This window comes from Taudactylus pleione, unplaced genomic scaffold (genome assembly GCF_031769625.1).
Source record: "Taudactylus pleione unplaced genomic scaffold, aTauple2 ptg000550l, whole genome shotgun sequence".
NCBI lineage: Eukaryota > Metazoa > Chordata > Amphibia > Anura > Myobatrachidae > Taudactylus > Taudactylus pleione.
In genome coordinates, this window is record NW_028284952.1 from 450,001 (window position 1) to 465,000 (window position 15,000).

A 15,000-nucleotide genomic window follows, 5' to 3' on the forward strand; every position below is an offset into this window, starting at 1 on the left:
GGGAGACCACCTGGGAAAACCAGATGCTGTAGGTAATTTTATACTGCCATAACATTCTTTTCTATTACATTTTACATTTCATTTTTCAACTTATCATTGAATTTACTTGAGTTAAGAAGTAAAAGAGGTCTAAAGTTAATGTTTTTGAGCACCTACAGCCAAACCACACTGGACATGCCCAATCTCGTCTGATCTTGGAAGCTATGCAGTGTTGGGCCTGGTTAGTACTTGGATGGGAAACCACCTGGGAATACCAGGTGCTGTAGGTAATTTTATACTGCCATAACAGTCTTTTCTATTACATTTTACATTTGATTTTTTCAACTTATCAATGAATTTCCTTGAGTTAAGAAGTAATAGAGGTCTAAAGTTAATACTTCTGAGCACCTACAGCCAATCCACACTGGACATGCCCAATCTCGTCTGATCTTGGTAGTTATGCAGTGTTGGGTAAGGTCAGAACTTGGATGGGAGACCACCTGGGAAAACCAGGTGCAGTAGGTAATTTTATACTGCCATAACATTCTTTTCTATTACATTTTACATTTAATTTTTTCAACTTATCAATGAATTTACTTGAGTTAAGAAGTAATACAGGTCTAAAGTTAATGTTTTGAGCACCTACAGCCAAACCACACTGGACATGCCCAATCTCGTCTGATCTTGGAAGCTATGCAGTGTTGGGACTGGTTACTACTTGGATGGGAGACTACCTAGGAATCCCAGGTGCTGTAGGTAATTTTAAACTGCCATAACATTCTTTTCTATTACATTTTACATTTAATTTTTTCAACTTATCAATGAATTTACTTGTGTTAAGAAGTAAAAGCGGTCTAAATTTAATGCTTTTGAGCACCTACAGCCAAACCACAGTGGACATGCCCATTCTCGTCTGATCTTGGAAGCTATGCAGTGTTGGGCCTGGTTAGTACTTGGATGGGAGACCACCTGGGAATACCAGGAGCTGTACGTAATTTTATACTGCCAGAACATTCTTTTCTATTACATTTTACATTTAAATTTTTCAACTTATCAATGAATTTACTTGAGTTAAGAAGTATTAGAGGTCTAAAGTTAATGTTTTTGAGCACCTACTGCCAAACCACACTGGACATGCCCAATCTCGTCTGATCTTGGAAGCTATGCAGTGTTGTGCCTGGTTAGTACTTGGATGGGAGACCACCTGGGAATACCAGGTGCTGTAGGTAATTTTAGACAGCCAAAATCATTCTTTTCTATTACATTTTACATTTCATTTTTTCAACTTATCAATGAATTTACTTGAGTTAAGAAGTAAAAGAGGTCTAAAGTTAATGATTTTGAGCACCTACAGCCAAACCACACTGGACATGCCCAATCTCGTCTGATCTTGGAAGCTATGCAGTGTTGGACCTGGTTAGTACTTGGATAGGAGACCACCTAGGAATCCCAGGTGCTGTAGGTAATTTTATACTGCCATAACATTCTTTTCTATTACATTTTACATTTCATTTTTTCAACTTATCAATGAATTTACTTGAGTTAAGAAGTAATAGAGGTCTAAAGTTAATGTTTTTGAGCACCTACAGCCAAAACACACTGGACATGCCCAATCTCGTCTGATCTTGGAAGCTATGCAGTGTTGGGCCTGGTTAGTACTTGGATGGGAGACCACCTGGGAATACCAGGAGCTGTAGGTAATTTTATACTGCCATAACATTCTTTTCTATAACATTTTACATTTCATTTTTCAACTTATCATTGAATTTACTTGAGTTAAGAAGTAAAAGAGGTCTAAAGTTAATACTTTTGAGCACCTACAGCCAAACCACACTGGACATGCCCAATCTCGTCTGATCTTGGAAGCTATGCAGTGTTGGGCCTGGTTAGTACTTGGATGGGAGACCACCTGGGATTACCAGGTGCTGTAGGTAATTTTATAGTGCCATAACATTCTTTTCTATTACATTTTAAATTTAATTTTTTCAACTTATCAATGAATTTACTTGAGTTAAGAAGTAATAGAGGTCTAAAGTTAATGTTTTTGAGCACCTACAGCCAAACCACACTGGACATGCCCAATCTCTTCTGATCTTGGAAGCTATGCAGTGTTGGGCCTGGTTAGTACTTGGATGGGAGACTACCTGGGAATACCAGGTGCTGTAGGTAATTTTATGCAGCCATAACATTCTTTTCTATTACATTTTACATTTAATTTTTTCAACTTATCAATGAATTTACTTGAGTTAAGAAGTAAAAGAGGTCTAAAGTTAAAGTTAATGTTTATGAGCACCTACAGCCAAACCACACTGGACATGCCCAATCTCGTCTGATTTTGGAAGCTATGCAGTGTTGGACCTGGTTAGTACTTGGATGGGAGACCACCTAGGAATCCCAGGTGCTGTAGGTAATTTTATACTGCCATAACACTCTTTTCTATTACATTTTACATATAATTTTTTCAACTTATCAATGAATTTACTTGAGTAAAGAAGTAAAAGAGGTCTAAAGTTAAGGCTTTTAGAACCTACAGCCAAACCACACTGGACATGCCCAATCTCGTCTGATCTTGGAAGCTATGCAGTGTTGGGACTGGTTTGTACTTGGATGGGAGACTACCTAGGAATCCCAGGTTCTGTAGGTAATTTTATACTGCCAGAACATTCTTTTCTATTACATTTTACATTTAATTTTTTCAACTTATCAATGAATTTACTTGAGTAAAGAATTAAAAGAGGTCTAAAGTTAATGTTTTTGAGCACCTACAGCCAAACCACAGTGGACATGCCCAATCTCGTCTGATCTTGGAAGTTATGCAGTGTTGGGCCTGGTTAGTACTTGGATGGGAGACCACCTAGGAATCCCAGGTGCTGTAGGTAATTTTATACTGCCATAACAGTCTATTACATTTTACATTTAATTTTTTCAACTTATCAATGAATTTACTTGAGTAAAGAAGTAAAAGATGTCTAAAGTTAATGTTTTTGAGCACCTACAGTCAAACCACACTGGACATGCCCAATCTCGTCTGATCTTGGAAGCTATGCAGTGTTTGGCCTGGTTTGTACTTGGATGGGAGACCACCTGTGAATACAAGGTGCTGTAGGTAATTTTATACTGCCATAACATTCTTTTCTAGAACATTTTACATTTAATTTTTTCAACTTATCAATGAATATACTTGAGTTAAGAAGTAAAAGAGGTCTAAAGTTAATGTTTTTGAGCACCTACAGCCAAACCACACTGGACATGCCCAATCTCGTCTGATCTTGGAAGCTATGCAGTGTTGGGCCTGGTTAGTACTTGGATGGGAGACCACCTGGGAATACCAGGAGCTGTAGGTAATTTTATACTGCCATAACATTCTTTCTATTATATTTTACATTTAATTTTACAACTTATCATTGAATTTACTTGAGTTAAGAAGTAAAAGAGGTCTAAAGTTAATGTTTTTGAGCACCTACAGTCAAACCACACTGGACATGCCCAATCTCGTCTGATCTTGGAAGCTATGCAGTGTTGGGCCTGGTTAGTACTTGGATGGGAGACCACCTGGGAATACCAGGTGCTGTAGGTAATTTTATACTGCCATAACATTCTTTTCTATTACATTTTACATTTAATTTTTTCAACTTATCAATGAATTTACTTGAGTTAAGAAGTAATAGCGGTATAAATTTAATGCTTTTGGGCACCTACAGCCAAACCACACTGGACATGCCCAATCTCGTCTGATCTTGGAAACTATGCAGTGTTGGGACTGGTTAGTACTTGGATGGGAGACCACCTGGGAATACCAGGTGCTGTAGGTAATTTTATACTGCCATAACATTCTTTTCTATTACATTTTACATTTAATTTTTTCAACTTATCAATGAATTTAATTGAGTTAAGAAGTAATAGCGGTATAAATTTAATGCTTTTGGGCACCTACAGCCAAACCACACTGGACATGCCCAATCTCGTCTGATCTTGGAAACTATGCAGTGTTGGGACTGGTTAGTACTTGGATGGGAGACCACCTGGGAATACCAGGTGCTGTAGGTAATTTTATACTGCCATAACATTCTTTTCTATTACATTTTACATATAATTTTTTCAATTTATCAATGCATTTACTTGAGTTAAGAAGTAAAAGCGGTCTAAATTTAATGCTTTTGAGCACCTACAGCCAAACCACAGTGGACATGCCCAATCTCGTCTGATCTTGGAAGCTATGCAGTGTTGGGCCTGGTTAGTACTTGGATGGGAGACCACCTGGGAATACCAGGAGATGTAGGTAATTTTATACTGCCAGAACATTCTTTTCTATTACATTTTACATTTAATTTTTTCAACTTATCAATGAATTTCCTTGAGTTAAGAAGTAATAGAGGTCTAAAGTTAATACTTCTGAGCACCTACAGCCAATCCACACTGGACATGCCCAATCTCGTCTTATCTTAGTAGTTATGCAGTGTTGGGTAAGGTCAGAACTTGGATGGGAGACCACCTGGGAAAACCAGGTGCAGTAGGTAATTTTATACTGCCATAACATTCTTTTCTATTACATTTTACATTTAATTTTTTCAACTTATCAATGAATTTACTTGAGTTAAGAAGTAATACACGTCTAAAGTTATTGTTTTTGAGCACCTACAGCCAAACCACACTGGACATGCCCAATCTCGTCTGATCTTGGAAGCTATGCAGTGTTGGGACTGGTTACTACTTGGATGGGAGACTACCTAGGAATCCCAGGTGCTGTAGGTAATTTTAAACTGCCATAACATTCTTTTCTATTACATTGTACATTTAATTTTTTCAACTTATCAATGAATTTACTTGTGTTAAGAAGTAAAAGCGGTCTAAATTTAATGATTTTGAGCACCTACAGCCAAACCACAGTGGACATGCACAATCTCTTCTGATCTTGGAAGCTATGCAGTGTTGGGCCTGGTTAGTACTTGGATGGGAGACCACCTGGGAATACCAGGAGATGTATTTAATTTTATACTGCCAGAACATTCTTTTCTATTACATTTTACATTTAAATTTTTCAACTTATCAATGAATTTACTTGAGTTAAGAAGTAATAGAGGTCTAAAGTTAATGTTTTTGAGCACCTACTGCCAAACCACACTGGACATGCCCAATCTCGTCTGATCTTGGAAGCTATGCAGTGTTGTGCCTGGTTAGTACTTGGATGAGAGACCACCTGGGAATACCAGGTGCTGTAGGTAATTTTATGCAGCCATAACATTCTTTTCTATTACATTTTACATTTAATTTTTTCAACTTATCAATGAATTTACTTGAGTTAAGAAGTAAAAGAGGTCTAAAGTTAATGTTTTTTGAGCACCTACAGCCAAACCACACTGGACATGCCCAATCTCGTCTGATCTTGGAAGCTATGCAGTGTTGGACCTGGTTAGTACTTGGATAGGAGACCACCTAGGAATCCCAGGTGCTGTAGGTAATTTTATACTGCCATAACATTCTTTTCTATTACATTTTACATTTCATTTTTTCAACTTATCAATGAATTTACTTGAGTTAAGAAGTAATAGAGGTCTAAAGTTAATGTTTTTGAGCACCTACAGCCAAACCACACTGGACATGCCCAATCTCGTCTGATCTGGGAAGCTAAGCAGTGTTGGGCCTGGTTAGTACTTGGATGGGAGACTACCTAGGAATCCCAGGTGCTGTAGGTAATTTTATACTGCCATAACATTCTTTTCTACTACATTTTACATTTAATTTTTTCAACTTATCAATGAATTTACTTGTGTTAAGAAGTAAAAGCGGTCTAAATTTAACGCTTTTGAGCACCTACAGCCAAACCACAGTGGACATCCCCAATCTCGTCTGATCTTGGAAGCTATGCAGTGTTGGGCCTGGTTAGTACTTGGATGGGAGACCACCTGGGAATACCAGGAGCTGTAGGTAATTTTATACTACCATAACATTCTTTTCTATTACATTTTAAATTTAATTTTTTCAACTTATCAATGAATTTACTTGAGTTAAGAAGTAATAGAGGTCTAAATTTAATGCTTTTGAGCACCTACAGCCAAACCACACTGGACATGCCCAATCTTGTCTGATCTTGGAAGCTATGCAGTGTTGGGCCTCGTTTGTACTTGGATGGGAGACCACCTGGGAATACCAGGTGCTGTAGGTAATTTTAGACAACCAAAACATTCTTTTCTATTACATTTTACATTTCATTTTTTCAACTTATCAATGAATTTAATTGAGTTAAGAAGTAAAAGAGGTCTAAAGTTAATGTTTTTGAGCACCTACAGCCAAACCACACTGGACATGCCCAATCTCGTCTGATCTTGGAAGCTATGCAGTGTTGGGCCTGGTTAGTACTTGGATGGGAGACCACCTGGGAATACCAGGTGCTGTAGGTAATTTTATACTGCCATAACATTCTTTTCTATTACATTTTACATTTCATTTTTCAACTTATCATTGAATTTACTTGAGTTAAGAAGTAAAAGAGGTCTAAAGTTTATGTTTTTTAGCACCTACAGCCAAACCACACTGGACATGCCCAATCTCGTCTGATCTTGGAAGCTATGCAGTGTTGGGACTGGTTTGTACTTGGATGGGAGACTACCTTGGAATCCCAGGTTCTGTAGGTAATTTTATACTGCCATAACATTCTTTTCTATTACATTTTACATTTAATTTTTTCAACTTATCAATGAATTTACTTGAGTAAAGAAGTAAAAGAGGTCTAAAGTTAATGTTTTTGAGCACCTACAGCCAAACCACAGTGGACATGCCCAATCTCGTCTGATCTTGGAAGCTATGCAGTGTTGGGCCTGGTTAGTACTTGGATGGGAGACCACCTAGGAATCCCAGGTGCTGTAGGTAATTTTATACTGCCATAACAGTCTATTACATTTTACATTTAATTTTATCAACTTATCAATGAATTTACTTGAGTAAAGAAGTAAAAGAGGTCTAAAGTTAATGTCTTTGAGCATCTACAGCCAAACCACACTGGACATGCCCAATCTCGTCTGATATTGGAAGCTATGCAGTGTTGGGCCTGGATAGTACTTGGATGGGAGACCACCTAGGAATACCAGGTGCTGTAGGTAATTTTATGCAGCCATAACATTCTTTTCTATTACATTTTACATATAATATTTTCAACTTATCAATGAATTTACTTGAGTTAAGAAGTAAAAGAGGTCTAAAGTTAATGTTTTTGAGCACCTACAGCCAAACCACACTGGACATGCCCAATCTCGTCTGATTTTGGAAGCTATGCAGTGTTGGACCTGGTTAGTACTTGGATGGGAGACCACCTAGGAATCCCAGGTGCTGTAGGTAATTTTATACTGCCATAACAGTCTTTTCTATTACATTTTACATATAATTTTTTCAACTTATCAATGAATTTACTTGAGTTAAGAAGTAAAAGAGGTCTAAAGTTAAGGCTTTTAGCACCTACAGCCAAACCACACTGGACATGCCCAATCTCGTCTGATCTTGGAAGCTATGCAGTGTTGAGACTGGTTTGTACTTGGATGGGAGACTACCTAGGAATCCCAGGTTCTGTAGGTAATTTTATACTGCCATAACATTCTTTTCTATTACATTTTACATTTAATTTTTTCAACTTATCAATGAATTTACTTGAGTAAAGAAGTAAAAGAGGTCTAAAGTTAATGTTTTTGAGCACCTACAGCCAAACCACAGTGGACATGCCCAATCTCGTCTGATTTTGGAAGCTATGCAGTATTGGGCCTGGTTAGTACTTGGATGGGAGACCACCTAGGAATCCCAGGTGCTGTAGGTAATTTTATACTGCCATAACAGTCTATTACATTTTACATTTAATTTTTTCAACTTATCAATGAATTTACTTGAGTAAAGAAGTAAAAGAGGTCTAAAGTTAATGTCTTTGAGCACCTACAGCCAAACCACAGTGGACATGCCCAATCTCGTCTGATCTTGAAAGCTATGCAGTGTTGGGCCTGGTTAGTACTTGGATGGGAGACCACCTAGGAATCCCAGGTGCTGTAGGTAATTTTATACTGCCATAACAGTCTATTACATTTTACATTTAATTTTTTCAACTTATCAATGAATTTACTTGAGTAAAGAAGTAAAAGAGGTCTAAAGTTAATGTCTTTGAGCATCTACAGCCAAACCACACTGGACATGCCCAATCTCGTCTGATATTGGAAGCTATGCAGTGTTGGGCCTGGATAGTACTTGGATGGGAGACCACCTAGGAATACCAGGTGCTGTAGGTAATTTTATGCAGCCATAACATTCTTTTCTATTACATTTTACATATAATATTTTCAACTTATCAATGAATTTACTTGAGTTAAGAAGTAAAAGAGGTCTAAAGTTAATGTTTTTGAGCACCTACAGCCAAACCACACTGGACATGCCCAATCTCGTCTGATTTTGGAAGCTATGCAGTGTTGGACCTGGTTAGTACTTGGATGGGAGACCACCTAGGAATCCCAGGTGCTGTAGGTAATTTTATACTGCCATAACAGTCTTTTCTATTACATTTTACATATAATTTTTTCAACTTATCAATGAATTTACTTGAGTTAAGAAGTAAAAGAGGTCTAAAGTTAAGGCTTTTAGCACCTACAGCCAAACCACACTGGACATGCCCAATCTCGTCTGATCTTGGAAGCTATGCAGTGTTGAGACTGGTTTGTACTTGGATGGGAGACTACCTAGGAATCCCAGGTTCTGTAGGTAATTTTATACTGCCATAACATTCTTTTCTATTACATTTTACATTTAATTTTTTCAACTTATCAATGAATTTACTTGAGTAAAGAAGTAAAAGAGGTCTAAAGTTAATGTTTTTGAGCACCTACAGCCAAACCACAGTGGACATGCCCAATCTCGTCTGATCTTGGAAGCTATGCAGTGTTGGGCCTGGTTAGTACTTGGATGGGAGACCACCTAGGAATCCCAGGTGCTGTAGGTAATTTTATACTGCCATAACAGTCTATTACATTTTACATTTAATTTTTTCAACTTATCAATGAATTTACTTGAGTAAAGAAGTAAAAGAGGTCTAAAGTTAATGTCTTTGAGCACCTACAGCCAAACCACACTGGACATGCCCAATCTCGTCTGATATTGGAAGCTATGCAGTGTTGGGCCTGGATAGTTCTTGGATGGGAGACCACCTAGGAATCTCTGGTGCTGTAGGTAATTTTTTATAGCCATAACATTCTTTTCTATTACATTTTACATTTAATTTTTTCAACTTATCAATGAATTTACTTGAGTAAAGAAGTAAAAGATGTCTAAAGTTAATGTTTTTGAGCACCTACAGCCAAACCACACTGGACATGCCCAATCTCATCTGATCTTGGAAGCTATGCAGTGTTGGGCCTGGTTAGTACTTGGATGGGAGACCACCTGGGAATACCAGGTGCTGTAGGTGATTTTATACTGCCATAACATTCTTTTCTATTACATTTTACATTTAATTTTTTCAACTTATCAATGAATTTACTTGAGTTACGAAGTAATAGAGGTCTAAAGTTAATGCTTTTGCACACCTACAGCCAAACCACAGTGGACATGCCCAATCTCGTCTGATCTTGGAAGCTATGCAGTGTTGGGCCTGGTTAGTACTTGGATGGGAGACCACCTGGGAATACCAGGAGCTGTAGGTAATTTTATGCTGCCATAACATTCTTTTCTATTATATTTTACTTTTAATTTTACAACTTATCATTGAATTTACTTGAGTTAAGAAGTAAAAGAGGTCTAAAGTTAATGTTTTTGAGCACCTACAGCCAAACAACACTGGACATGCCCAATCTCATCTGATCTTGGAAGCTATGCAGTGTTGGGCCTGGTTAGTACTTGGATGGGAGACCACCTGGGAATACCAGGTGCTGTAGGTAATTTTATACTGCCATAACATTCTTTTCTATTACATTTTACATTTAATTTTTTCAACTTATCAATGAATTTACTTGAGTTAAGAAGTAATAGAGGTCTAAAGTTAATGCTTTTGCGCACCTACAGCCACACCACACTGGACATGCCCAATCTTGTCTGATCTTGGAAGCTATGCAGTGTTGGGCCTGGTTAGTACTTGGATGGGAGACCACCTGGGAATAACAGGAGCTGTAGGTAATTTTATACTGCCATAACATTCTTTTCTATTATATTTTACATTTAATTTTACAACTTATCATTGGATTTACTTGAGTTAAGAAGTAAAAGAGGTCTAAAGTTAATGTTTTTGCGCACCTACAGCCCAACCACACTGGACATGCCCAATCTCGTCTGATCTTGGAAGCTATACAGTGTTGGGCCTGGATAGTACTTGGATGGGAGACCACCTAGGAATCTCTGGTGCTGTAGGTAATTTTTTATAGCCATAACATTCTTTTCTATTACATTTTACATTTAATTTTTTCAACTTATCAATGAATTTACTTGAGTAAAGAAGTAAAAGATGTCTAAAGTTAATGTTTTTGAGCACCTACAGCCAAACCACACTGGACATGCCCAATCTCATCTGATCTTGGAAGCTACGCAGTGTTGGGCCTGGTTAGTACTTGGATGGGAGACCACCTGGGAATACCAGGTGCTGTAGGTGATTTTATACTGCCATAACATTCTTTTCTATTACATTTTACATTTAATTTTTTCAACTTATCAATGAATTTACTTGAGTTACGAAGTAATAGAGGTCTAAAGTTAATGCTTTTGCACACCTGCAGCCAAACCACAGTGGACATGCCCAATCTCGTCTGATCTTGGAAGCTATGCAGTGTTGGGCCTGGTTAGTACTTGGATGGGAGACCACCTGGGAATACCAGGAGCTGTAGGTAATTTTATGCTGCCATAACATTCTTTTCTATTATATTTTACTTTTAATTTTACAACTTATCATTGAATTTACTTGAGTTAAGAAGTAAAAGAGGTCTAAAGTTAATGTTTTTGAGCACCTACAGCCAAACCACACTGGACATGCCCAATCTCGTCTGATCTTGGAAGCTATGCAGTGTTGGGCCTGGTTAGTACTTGGATGGGAGACCACCTGGGAATACCAGGTGCTGTAGGTAATTTTATGCAGCCATAACTTTCTTTTCTATTACATTTTACATTTAATTTTTTCAACTTATCAATGAATTTACTTGAGTTAAGAAGTAAAAGAGGTCTAAAGTTAATGTTTTTGAGCACCTACAGCCAAACCACACTGGACATGCCCAATCTCGTCTGATCTTGGAAGCTATGCAGTGTTGGACCTGTTTAGTACTTGGATAGGAGACCACCTAGGAATCCCAGGTGCTGTAGGTAATTTTATACTGCCATAACTTCTTTTCTATTACATTTTAAATTTAATTTTTTCAACTTATCATTGAATTTACTTGAGTTAAGAAGTAAAAGAGGTCTAAAGTTAATACTTTTGAGCACCTACAGCCAATCCACACTGGACTTTCCCAATCTCGTCTGATCTTGGTAGCTATGCAGTGTTGGGCATGGTCAGTACTTGGATGTGAGACCACCTGGGAAAACCAGCTGCAGTAGGTAATTTTATACTGCCATAACATTCTTTTCTATTACATTTTACATTTAATTTTTTCAACTTATCAATGAATTTACTTGAGTTAAGAAGTAATAGAGGTCTAAAGTTAATGTTTTTGAGCACCTACAGCCAAACCACACTGGACATGCCCAATCTCGTCTGATCTTGGAAGCTATGCAGTGTTGGGACTGGTTTGTACTTGGATGGGAGACTACCTAGGAATCCCAGGTTCTGTAGGTAATTTTATACTGCCATAACAGTCTATTACATTTTACATTTAATTTTTTCAACTTATCAATGAATTTACTTGAGTAAAGAAGTAAAAGAGGTCTAAAGTTAATGTCGTTGAGCACCTACAGCCAAGCCACACTTGACATGCCCAATCTCGTCTGATATTGGAAGCTATGCAGTGTTGGGCCTGGATAGTACTTGGATGGGAGACCACCTAGGAATCCCTGGTGCTGTAGGTAATTTTATATAGCCATAACATTCTTTTCTATTACATTTTACATTACATTTTTTCAACTTATAAATTAATTTACTTGAGTTAAGAAGTAAAAGAGGTCTAAATTTAATGTTTTTGAGCGGCTATAGCCAAACCACACTGGACATGCCCAATCTCGTCTGATCTTGGAAGTTATGCAGTGTTGGGCCTGGTTAGTACTTGAATGGGAGACCACCTGGGAATATCAGGTGCTGTAGGTAATTTTATACTGCCATAACATTCTTTTCTATTAAATTTTACATTTAATTTTTTCAACTTATCAATGAATTTACTTGAGTTAAGAAGTAAAAGATGTCTAAAGTTAATGTTATTGAGCACCTACAGTCAAACCACAGTGGACATGCCCAATCTCGTCTGATCTTGGAAGCTATGCAGTGTTTGGCCTGGTTTGTACTTGGATGGGAGACCACCTGGGAATACCAGGTGCTGTAGGTAATTTTATACTGCCATAACATTCTTTTCTAGAACATTTTACATTTAATTTTTTCAACTTATCATTGAATTTACTTGAGTTAAGAAGTAAAAGAGGTCTAAAGTTAATGTTTTTGAGCACCTACAGCCAAACCACACTGGACATGCCCAATCTTGTATGATCTTGGAAGCTATGCAGTGTTGGGCCTGGTTAGTACTTTGATGGGAGACCACCTGGGAATACCAGGAGCTGTAGGTAATTTTATACTGCCATAACATTCTTTTCTATTATATTTTACATTTAATTTTACAACTTATCATTGAATTTACTTGAGCTAAGAAGTAAAAGAGGTCTAAAGTTAATGTTTTTGAGCACCTACAGCCAAACCACACTGGACATGCCCAATCTCGTCTGATCTTGGAAGCTATGCAGTGTTGGGCCTGGTTAGTACTTGGATGGGAGACCTCCTGGTAATACCAGGTGCTGTAGGTAATTTTATACTGCCATAACTTTCTTTTCTATTACATTTTACATTTAATTTTTTCAACTTATCATTGAATTTACTTGAGTTAAGAAGTAATAGCGGTATAAATTTAATGCTTTTGGGCACCTACAGCCAAACCACACTGGACATGCCCAATCTCGTCTGATCTTGGAAGTTATGCAGTGTTGGGCCTGGTTAGTACTTAGATGGGAGAACACCTGGGAATACCAGGTGCTGTAGGTAATTTTATACTCCCATAACATTCTTTTCTATTACATTTTACATTTCATTTTTCAACTTATCATTGAATTTACTTGAGTTTAGAAGTAAAAGAGGTCTAAAGTTAATGTTTTTGAGCACCTACAGCCAAACCACACTGGACATGCCCAATCTCGTCTGAACTTGGAAGCTATGCAGTGTTGGACCTGTTTAATACTTGGATAGGAGACCACCTAGGAATCCCAGGTCCTGTAGGTAATTTTATACTGCCATAACATTCTTTTCTATTACATTTTAAATTTAATTTTTTCAACTTATCAATGAATTTACTTGAGTTAAGAAGTAATAGAGGTCTAAAGTTAATGTTTTTGAGCACCAACATCCAAACCACAGTGGACATGCCCAATCTCGTCTGATCTTGGAAGCTATGCAGTGTTGGGCCTGGTTAGTACTTGGATGGGAGACCACCTGGGATTACCAGGTGCTGTAGGTAATTTTATACTGCCATAACATTCTTTTCTATTACATTTTACATTTCATTTTTCAACTTATCATTGAATTTACTTGAGTTAAGATGTAAAAGAGGTCTAAAGTTAATGTTTTTGAGCACCTACAGCCAAACCACACTGGACATGCCCAATCTCGTCTGAACTTGGAAGCTATGCAGTGTTGGGCCTGGTTAGTACTTGGATGGGAGACCACCTGGGATTACCAGGTGCTGTAGGTAATTTTATAGTGCCTAAACATTCTTTTCTATTACATTTTAAATTTAATTTTTTCAACTTTTCAATGAATTTACTTGAGTTAAGAAGTAAAAGAGGTCTAAAGTTAATGTTTTTGAGCACCTACAGCCAAACCACACTGGACATGCCCAATCTCGTCTGATCTTGGAAGCTATGCAGTGTTGGGCCTGGTTAGTACTTGGATGGGAGACCACCTAGGAATCCCAGGTGCTGTAGGTAATTTTATACTGCCATAACAGTCTTTTCTATTACATTTTACATTTAATTTTTTCAACTTATCAATGAATTTACTTGAGTTAAGAAGTAAAAGATGTCTAAAGTTAAGGCTTTTAGCACCTATAGCCAAACCACACTGGACATGCCCAATCTCGTCTGATCTTGGAAGCTATGCAGTGTTGGGCCTGGTTAGTACTTGGCTTGGAGACCACCTGGGAATACCTGGTGCTGTAGGTAATTTTATATAGCCATAACATTCTTTTCTATTACATTTTACATTACATTTTTTCAACTTAGCAATGAATTTACTTGAGTTAAGAAGTAAAAGACGTCTAAAGTTAATATTTTTCAGCACCTATAGCCAAACCACACTGGACATGGAAAATGTCGTTTGATATTGGAAGCTATGCAGTGTTGGGCATGGTCAGTACTTGGATGGGAGACCACCTGGGAATACCAGGTGCTGTAGGTAATTTTATACTGCCATAACATTCTTTTCTAATACATTTTACATGTAATTTTTTCAACTTATCAATGAATTTACTTGAGTAAAGAAGTAAAAGAGGTCTAAAGTTAATGTCTTTGAGCACCTACAGCCAAACCACACTTGACATGCCCAATCTCGTCTGATATTGGAAGCTATGCAGTGTTGGGCCTGGATAGTACTTGGATGGGAGAACACCTAGGAATCCCTGGTGCTGTAGGTAATTTTATATAGCCATAACATTCTTTTCTATTACATTTTACATTACATTTTTTCAACTTATCAATTAATTTACTTGAGTTAAGAAGTAAAAGAGGTCTAAAGTTAATGTTTTTGAGCACCTACAGTCAAACCACACTGGACATGCCCAATCTCGTCTGATCTTAGAAGCTATGCAGTGTTTGGCCTGGTTTGTACTTGGA

At 37.5% G+C, this 15,000-nt stretch overlaps 6 non-coding genes and 55 pseudogenes across 6 annotated transcripts; all 61 read left to right on the top strand.

Annotated features, from left to right (window-relative positions):
* The window catches only part of LOC148484850 (5S ribosomal RNA), a 119-nt pseudogene extending 84 nt beyond the window's left edge, over positions 1 to 35 (top strand).
* A 115-nt stretch (positions 36 to 150) lies between these two features.
* LOC148484851 (5S ribosomal RNA) lies at positions 151 to 269 on the top strand. The gene has a single exon (XR_015870981.1). It is a non-coding gene; the product is annotated as a 5S ribosomal RNA (ribosomal RNA).
* Positions 270 to 385: 116 nt separating this feature from the next.
* Positions 386 to 504, top strand: LOC148484852 (5S ribosomal RNA; annotated as a pseudogene).
* Positions 505 to 619: 115 nt separating this feature from the next.
* On the top strand, positions 620 to 738 carry LOC148484853 (5S ribosomal RNA; annotated as a pseudogene).
* Positions 739 to 854: 116 nt separating this feature from the next.
* LOC148484854 (5S ribosomal RNA) lies at positions 855 to 973 on the top strand (annotated as a pseudogene).
* A 116-nt stretch (positions 974 to 1,089) lies between these two features.
* On the top strand, positions 1,090 to 1,208 carry LOC148484855 (5S ribosomal RNA; annotated as a pseudogene).
* Positions 1,209 to 1,325: 117 nt separating this feature from the next.
* Positions 1,326 to 1,444, top strand: LOC148484856 (5S ribosomal RNA; annotated as a pseudogene).
* Positions 1,445 to 1,560: 116 nt separating this feature from the next.
* On the top strand, positions 1,561 to 1,679 carry LOC148484857 (5S ribosomal RNA; annotated as a pseudogene).
* A 115-nt stretch (positions 1,680 to 1,794) lies between these two features.
* On the top strand, positions 1,795 to 1,913 carry LOC148484858 (5S ribosomal RNA; annotated as a pseudogene).
* Positions 1,914 to 2,029: 116 nt separating this feature from the next.
* LOC148484859 (5S ribosomal RNA) lies at positions 2,030 to 2,148 on the top strand (annotated as a pseudogene).
* Positions 2,149 to 2,270: 122 nt separating this feature from the next.
* LOC148484860 (5S ribosomal RNA) lies at positions 2,271 to 2,389 on the top strand (annotated as a pseudogene).
* Positions 2,390 to 2,504: 115 nt separating this feature from the next.
* LOC148484861 (5S ribosomal RNA) lies at positions 2,505 to 2,623 on the top strand (annotated as a pseudogene).
* A 116-nt stretch (positions 2,624 to 2,739) lies between these two features.
* On the top strand, positions 2,740 to 2,858 carry LOC148484862 (5S ribosomal RNA; annotated as a pseudogene).
* A 111-nt stretch (positions 2,859 to 2,969) lies between these two features.
* LOC148484863 (5S ribosomal RNA) lies at positions 2,970 to 3,088 on the top strand (annotated as a pseudogene).
* Positions 3,089 to 3,204: 116 nt separating this feature from the next.
* Positions 3,205 to 3,323, top strand: LOC148484864 (5S ribosomal RNA; annotated as a pseudogene).
* A 114-nt stretch (positions 3,324 to 3,437) lies between these two features.
* On the top strand, positions 3,438 to 3,556 carry LOC148484865 (5S ribosomal RNA). The gene has a single exon (XR_015870874.1). It is a non-coding gene; the product is annotated as a 5S ribosomal RNA (ribosomal RNA).
* Positions 3,557 to 3,672: 116 nt separating this feature from the next.
* LOC148484866 (5S ribosomal RNA) lies at positions 3,673 to 3,791 on the top strand (annotated as a pseudogene).
* A 116-nt stretch (positions 3,792 to 3,907) lies between these two features.
* Positions 3,908 to 4,026, top strand: LOC148484867 (5S ribosomal RNA; annotated as a pseudogene).
* A 116-nt stretch (positions 4,027 to 4,142) lies between these two features.
* LOC148484868 (5S ribosomal RNA) lies at positions 4,143 to 4,261 on the top strand (annotated as a pseudogene).
* A 351-nt stretch (positions 4,262 to 4,612) lies between these two features.
* LOC148484869 (5S ribosomal RNA) lies at positions 4,613 to 4,731 on the top strand (annotated as a pseudogene).
* Positions 4,732 to 5,082: 351 nt separating this feature from the next.
* On the top strand, positions 5,083 to 5,201 carry LOC148484870 (5S ribosomal RNA; annotated as a pseudogene).
* A 117-nt stretch (positions 5,202 to 5,318) lies between these two features.
* On the top strand, positions 5,319 to 5,437 carry LOC148484871 (5S ribosomal RNA; annotated as a pseudogene).
* A 116-nt stretch (positions 5,438 to 5,553) lies between these two features.
* On the top strand, positions 5,554 to 5,672 carry LOC148484872 (5S ribosomal RNA; annotated as a pseudogene).
* Positions 5,673 to 5,788: 116 nt separating this feature from the next.
* LOC148484873 (5S ribosomal RNA) lies at positions 5,789 to 5,907 on the top strand (annotated as a pseudogene).
* Positions 5,908 to 6,023: 116 nt separating this feature from the next.
* LOC148484874 (5S ribosomal RNA) lies at positions 6,024 to 6,142 on the top strand (annotated as a pseudogene).
* A 116-nt stretch (positions 6,143 to 6,258) lies between these two features.
* LOC148484875 (5S ribosomal RNA) lies at positions 6,259 to 6,377 on the top strand. Its single transcript, XR_015871723.1, has one exon. It is a non-coding gene; the product is annotated as a 5S ribosomal RNA (ribosomal RNA).
* Positions 6,378 to 6,492: 115 nt separating this feature from the next.
* Positions 6,493 to 6,611, top strand: LOC148484876 (5S ribosomal RNA; annotated as a pseudogene).
* Positions 6,612 to 6,727: 116 nt separating this feature from the next.
* Positions 6,728 to 6,846, top strand: LOC148484877 (5S ribosomal RNA; annotated as a pseudogene).
* Positions 6,847 to 6,957: 111 nt separating this feature from the next.
* Positions 6,958 to 7,076, top strand: LOC148484878 (5S ribosomal RNA; annotated as a pseudogene).
* A 116-nt stretch (positions 7,077 to 7,192) lies between these two features.
* LOC148484879 (5S ribosomal RNA) lies at positions 7,193 to 7,311 on the top strand (annotated as a pseudogene).
* A 115-nt stretch (positions 7,312 to 7,426) lies between these two features.
* On the top strand, positions 7,427 to 7,545 carry LOC148484880 (5S ribosomal RNA; annotated as a pseudogene).
* Positions 7,546 to 7,661: 116 nt separating this feature from the next.
* On the top strand, positions 7,662 to 7,780 carry LOC148484881 (5S ribosomal RNA; annotated as a pseudogene).
* A 111-nt stretch (positions 7,781 to 7,891) lies between these two features.
* LOC148484882 (5S ribosomal RNA) lies at positions 7,892 to 8,010 on the top strand (annotated as a pseudogene).
* A 111-nt stretch (positions 8,011 to 8,121) lies between these two features.
* Positions 8,122 to 8,240, top strand: LOC148484883 (5S ribosomal RNA; annotated as a pseudogene).
* Positions 8,241 to 8,356: 116 nt separating this feature from the next.
* Positions 8,357 to 8,475, top strand: LOC148484884 (5S ribosomal RNA; annotated as a pseudogene).
* Positions 8,476 to 8,590: 115 nt separating this feature from the next.
* LOC148484885 (5S ribosomal RNA) lies at positions 8,591 to 8,709 on the top strand (annotated as a pseudogene).
* Positions 8,710 to 8,825: 116 nt separating this feature from the next.
* On the top strand, positions 8,826 to 8,944 carry LOC148484886 (5S ribosomal RNA; annotated as a pseudogene).
* A 111-nt stretch (positions 8,945 to 9,055) lies between these two features.
* Positions 9,056 to 9,174, top strand: LOC148484887 (5S ribosomal RNA; annotated as a pseudogene).
* A 116-nt stretch (positions 9,175 to 9,290) lies between these two features.
* On the top strand, positions 9,291 to 9,409 carry LOC148484888 (5S ribosomal RNA). Its single transcript, XR_015871591.1, has one exon. It is a non-coding gene; the product is annotated as a 5S ribosomal RNA (ribosomal RNA).
* A 116-nt stretch (positions 9,410 to 9,525) lies between these two features.
* On the top strand, positions 9,526 to 9,644 carry LOC148484889 (5S ribosomal RNA; annotated as a pseudogene).
* A 115-nt stretch (positions 9,645 to 9,759) lies between these two features.
* Positions 9,760 to 9,878, top strand: LOC148484890 (5S ribosomal RNA; annotated as a pseudogene).
* Positions 9,879 to 9,994: 116 nt separating this feature from the next.
* Positions 9,995 to 10,113, top strand: LOC148484891 (5S ribosomal RNA; annotated as a pseudogene).
* Positions 10,114 to 10,228: 115 nt separating this feature from the next.
* Positions 10,229 to 10,347, top strand: LOC148484892 (5S ribosomal RNA; annotated as a pseudogene).
* A 116-nt stretch (positions 10,348 to 10,463) lies between these two features.
* On the top strand, positions 10,464 to 10,582 carry LOC148484893 (5S ribosomal RNA). The gene has a single exon (XR_015871633.1). It is a non-coding gene; the product is annotated as a 5S ribosomal RNA (ribosomal RNA).
* Positions 10,583 to 10,698: 116 nt separating this feature from the next.
* LOC148484894 (5S ribosomal RNA) lies at positions 10,699 to 10,817 on the top strand (annotated as a pseudogene).
* Positions 10,818 to 10,932: 115 nt separating this feature from the next.
* LOC148484895 (5S ribosomal RNA) lies at positions 10,933 to 11,051 on the top strand. Its single transcript, XR_015871724.1, has one exon. It is a non-coding gene; the product is annotated as a 5S ribosomal RNA (ribosomal RNA).
* A 116-nt stretch (positions 11,052 to 11,167) lies between these two features.
* On the top strand, positions 11,168 to 11,286 carry LOC148484896 (5S ribosomal RNA; annotated as a pseudogene).
* Positions 11,287 to 11,636: 350 nt separating this feature from the next.
* Positions 11,637 to 11,755, top strand: LOC148484897 (5S ribosomal RNA; annotated as a pseudogene).
* A 111-nt stretch (positions 11,756 to 11,866) lies between these two features.
* LOC148484898 (5S ribosomal RNA) lies at positions 11,867 to 11,985 on the top strand (annotated as a pseudogene).
* A 116-nt stretch (positions 11,986 to 12,101) lies between these two features.
* Positions 12,102 to 12,220, top strand: LOC148484899 (5S ribosomal RNA; annotated as a pseudogene).
* A 116-nt stretch (positions 12,221 to 12,336) lies between these two features.
* LOC148484900 (5S ribosomal RNA) lies at positions 12,337 to 12,455 on the top strand (annotated as a pseudogene).
* Positions 12,456 to 12,571: 116 nt separating this feature from the next.
* Positions 12,572 to 12,690, top strand: LOC148484901 (5S ribosomal RNA; annotated as a pseudogene).
* A 115-nt stretch (positions 12,691 to 12,805) lies between these two features.
* On the top strand, positions 12,806 to 12,924 carry LOC148484902 (5S ribosomal RNA; annotated as a pseudogene).
* A 116-nt stretch (positions 12,925 to 13,040) lies between these two features.
* LOC148484903 (5S ribosomal RNA) lies at positions 13,041 to 13,159 on the top strand (annotated as a pseudogene).
* A 115-nt stretch (positions 13,160 to 13,274) lies between these two features.
* On the top strand, positions 13,275 to 13,393 carry LOC148484904 (5S ribosomal RNA; annotated as a pseudogene).
* A 116-nt stretch (positions 13,394 to 13,509) lies between these two features.
* Positions 13,510 to 13,628, top strand: LOC148484905 (5S ribosomal RNA; annotated as a pseudogene).
* A 115-nt stretch (positions 13,629 to 13,743) lies between these two features.
* Positions 13,744 to 13,862, top strand: LOC148484906 (5S ribosomal RNA; annotated as a pseudogene).
* A 116-nt stretch (positions 13,863 to 13,978) lies between these two features.
* LOC148484907 (5S ribosomal RNA) lies at positions 13,979 to 14,097 on the top strand (annotated as a pseudogene).
* Positions 14,098 to 14,212: 115 nt separating this feature from the next.
* On the top strand, positions 14,213 to 14,331 carry LOC148484908 (5S ribosomal RNA; annotated as a pseudogene).
* Positions 14,332 to 14,682: 351 nt separating this feature from the next.
* LOC148484909 (5S ribosomal RNA) lies at positions 14,683 to 14,801 on the top strand (annotated as a pseudogene).
* Positions 14,802 to 14,917: 116 nt separating this feature from the next.
* LOC148484910 (5S ribosomal RNA) overlaps positions 14,918 to 15,000 on the top strand; it is a 119-nt pseudogene continuing 36 nt past the window's right edge.